The sequence below is a fragment of the Penaeus japonicus genome, unplaced genomic scaffold (assembly GCF_977035675.1).
Source record: "Penaeus japonicus unplaced genomic scaffold, GWHDUDI00000001_assembly GWHDUDI00000029, whole genome shotgun sequence".
In the NCBI taxonomy this organism is placed as follows: Eukaryota; Metazoa; Arthropoda; class Malacostraca; order Decapoda; family Penaeidae; genus Penaeus; species Penaeus japonicus.
Window position 1 is genome coordinate 20,963,326 of NW_028234431.1, and position 4,771 is coordinate 20,968,096.

Here is a 4,771-nt window from a genome sequence, read left to right on the forward strand (position 1 = left end):
AATGCATATACATATGTATATATGATATACATATATACATATGCATGAATTCATACACACACATAATATATATATATATATATATATATATATATATATATATATATATATATGTACATAAATTCATACATATTGCCATATTGTTACTGTGGCTACATTTATACTGAAATCTGATACTATAAGTTCCTAATAATTATGTTATTTACTAACAATAGGGATATATCAAATAGATTAGTATCCCCTTATATCGTTTTCTAACGTACGCCTCCTATAAACAATCTGCATAACTAATCGATTGAAAACAAGAAAAAGTCATTTTGTGACTCAGAGAAGTCAAGTGAGGTGTCTAAGGTATTCATCTTAATCTATGTAATTCTGCAATCTATGTTTATACTGGAATAGAAATTTGATATATGATGGTGCCAAGATATATCATACTTGATTGCTATGTTATGTTATATGATATAAAAATAATATTTTAAACTTGTATTAGAAAAGAATTCTTTATATTTTCAGTTTTACGGGAATAAACAATATGGATGGGAATTAAGGGGAGAGAAGATTCAAGCTGTATTGAAGAATCAATAAAACTCACAAAAATTGTTTCCCTCTGCAACAGTAAAATTCAACCTCGAAGATGCATCAGTAAAACTCAACTTCGAAGATCATCAGTAAAACTCAACTCCGAAGATGCATCAGTAAAACTCAAGCCTTGGGGGTGGAATAGTAAAATTCATGCCTTGAGGGTTCAGTAAAACTAATGCCTCTTGGTAAAGCAGTATAACTCATACCTATACTATTTTGTCGTCAAAAAACAAAAATGAATTGCCACGGTCCTGGCTTCAAAATTTTTATGTATTTAGAATCACGTGTAACGAAGCCAGCTGAGAAACTTTTCTATCTTGGTAAATTTAATAGTGGGGCAGCCAAAGAAGCAATTAGAGGACTTCTACGAATTCTCAATGAAATAACTTTTCTTGAGGCTAAAGGCATACTAAATGATAGGTTTGGTAATAAATTCATAGCAAATGCCTTTAGGAAGAAACTAAGTCCGTGGCCAAGGATTTTCAGGAATGATGGTCACACACAGATCTCTTGAAGAACTGTGCAATGATAATGAAAACATCTGATTTTCTTAATAACTTGGATGATCCTCAAGAAAATAACAATGTTATAAAAGTTAATTCCATCTCTAATAGAAAGGTGGAACTCTGTAACCTATAAATGGTATCTGAATGGAGGGATACCCATTACTTAATGTTTTTTTTTTTTGTTTTTTTTTGTGATTTCGTAGAGGTAGAGGCAAAGAAAGCTTGCCATCCAAATTCTTTTTGTGCAATGATGTCAACAAGTCAAAAGTATGATGTAGGTTATTTAAAGGGTTAGAAGGATGGTAAATCACAAACAAGCAGACTCGGAACAAAAAGGTGAGTGGCTAACTCAACTGGGGTAAAAGACACCACTTGTGTATGAGAATTTGAACTGCTCACACCTTGGTGAAAACAGCAGAAACAAATTGAAAGTCTTGTGCCACTAGAGTTACCCCGGGGATACGGGGCCTCTGGTCACACTCGGCATTGTTGTTTCTGTGTTATTTAATGTAAGAAAAGTTAACCTGTATTTACAGACTTTTCGCACTTTTATTGCTTTACCTGCACCTTCAGTGCATTGATTTTGCAGGTGACACGAGGCTACAGTAGTTGTAGTCGGCCCCCACCCCAGACCCGCAGCACTCTTCTACCCTAGGGTAGCCCTTACAGGCTGTGACCCCTGGGTAGGTAGGCCCAGTAGTCTGGGGCGATGCTCTTCTTCCCTGAAATTTTTCCATTTTTCCGTGTGACTTACCTGAGCCTACCGGAGTTTCCTTTTGAGCTCCCCTATTTGCTTAGGCACCGACTTACCGTCACTCCCTTAGTTGGTACTGGAGGACATACATAAATATGTACATACATACATGTATATATATATAATTATATATATATATGTATATATGTATATATATATATTTATATATATGTATATATGTATATATATATGTTATGTTTATATATATGTATATATGTGTATATATATATATGTTATGTTTATATATATATATATATATAGAGAGAGAGAGATAGATATATACGTATTCATTTGGTTACAAGTAGAAGAGGTGTCGATGTTACATCAGCGATACAAGTATAAAATGGTGTATATCCATTGATCCGTGGTGGCACAACACAGGGTGAAAATATCTGTAAATGTCTAGAGTGCATATATCAACGAATGGCTGCCCAATCTCGAGTAATGGCAATCCTGACAGCCACAGATACGTGCAAGCATGCGTTAGGTGCAGGCCCGGCGAGTGTATATAAAATAAATGCCCATTCTCACAGGAGTAGACCATAAGATAGAGAAGTAGATCAGGGGATTCTAAGATCTAATAACATGCGAGACTAGCTCAAACGTGTTATGGAAGGTTAATGGTAGTCTCCTGACTAAATTACTCCCCCCACCAAGTAACAATTAAGGCCAGTAGGTGGGGTATCTGGCCCCACTCCTCTTAAATATTATATCCCAGTCAAGACAACAGCCCTCATTCCCCGAAAGCGAAAGAGCCCCTGATCACGGCGGCGATCAGGATCACTCTGGAGCAGAGGGTGCTAAAAATATCTGGTTAGACCTAGGGGCCTTACGATGATGAACCTTTGCACATACAATGCTAGGACTCTGAGAACAGAATCTGATATTTTGACACTGCTTGAGAACTTTCATTTATTAAATGGGATATTGTAGGACTTTCTGAAGTTAGAAGACTAGGTGAAGAGCAGAAATTACAAAATAATGGATAGCCAACAAAAATTAGGAGAGCTTCTATGATGATGTGCAAGCAGTTACCGATAGAGCAAAAACCCATTTTACCATGATTATGGGGGATTTTAATGCCAAAATAGGAATAAGGGAAATGGGGACACCTTGATTGGGTAAAATGGAATAGGCAGTGAGAGAGGGCAAACTCTAATGGAATTCGCCAAAAATTATGAATACATTCTTCGGAAAGAGACCCGAGAGGAAATGGACACCGAAATCACCATCCAGCATTAAAAACGAAATTGACTTCAAAATCACCATCAGATGTGAATTGTACAAGACGTAAGCATTATCAATAAAGTAACTGTCGGTAGAGACCATAGACTGTTCAAAACTCGAGTTAAATTAAAACTAAAAATGGGAACGAAATAAGCTCATAAAGAAGCCTCTCGTTAATTAACATCAAGAATAGGGCAACAGAATTTAGTTTTAACATACGAAACCGAGACTCAAATCTAAAAAGATCTTGACACAGACCAAATAATTGACCAATTCAGTGAGATATTAAAGGAAGCTGCACTTGAAATAAGGGGTAAAGACGAAAAGGAAAAGTTCAGTAAGCTTATGAAACACCGAAGGGACATGAAACTATCATCAATCTGCAGAGCTGATTAAGACAATGAACAAGAAGACAAAAAAGATGTGCGCAAATTTAACATACGAAAAATAAATGAAACTCTGCTTTCGGGCACCAGCCTTAAAGAGGAGGCTCCGAATGGGGAAAAACCAAATGAATGCAGTAAAGAAACCCAATGAATAGGTGACATACAATAAAAATGAAATTATCAAAGTAGTAGAAGACTTCTATTGCGATTTATACCCCTCAAACGATCAACCATGAACGGATGCAAACATAACAATTGGAGACATTCCAAACATTATGGTAGAGGAAGTAAAAAGGGCACTAATAGGCATGAAAAGAGGAAAAACACCAGGAGAATACGCCATTAGTATAGATCTTATTCAAGATGCATGAGAGATTGCGGCAGTAAAACTGGCCAATTTTTTTTAAAAATGTCTAAGCGACGGTAAAACTCCGAAATCCTGGAAATATGCAGTAATAATTTTAATACACAAAACAGGGAAGACAAAAGACCTAAAGAACTACCGACCTATAAGCCTCCTTTCAGCAATCTATAAACTGTTCACAAATGTAATCACAGCCCACATCACCGATACAGTAGATTCAAAACTGGGAACAAGCAGACTTCTGCAGCGGATTCTCAACTACAGACCATATCCACACTCTAACAGAGGAAACAAACGAATATAGGAAGCCTCTGTGTATGGCATTCTTAGATTACGAAACGACATTCGACTCGGTACAGTTAGCAGCAGTACTAGATGTAATTCTTAAGCAAGGAGTAGAGGAAATATATTAGAGGATATTTATAGTGATGGTACAGCGACCATCAAAATGCACACAGAAACCGATAAAATACCAATGAAAAAGGGTGTTAGGCAGGGCGACACCATCTCACTAAAGCTGTTTACAGCTTGCTTAGAGGAAATATTCAAGGGATAAGATTGGAAGGAGAAAGGCATTAAAATAGGGAATGAACACTTAAGTAATCTCAGTTTTGCAGATGACATTATTCTTTTGGCGAATCAGCAAATGAATTACAACTATTACTAAGAAATTTGAATAAGGAAAGTCTGAAGATTGGCCCTAAAATGAACATGAAAAAGACTTAAGCCATGTTCAACAGTCGAACCCAAGTTGAGCAAATACAAATACAGGGCGAGGTACAAGAAGCAGTGAACGAGTATGTATACCTAGGGCAACTCATCCAGGTAAATACATCCTGCGATGCCGAGATAAAATGACGAATCAGGCTTGGTTGGAGTGCCTTCGGTACTCAAAGTAATATATTACGAGGTATGGGTTAGAAACATGAACTATGACCAAAGTACTTGA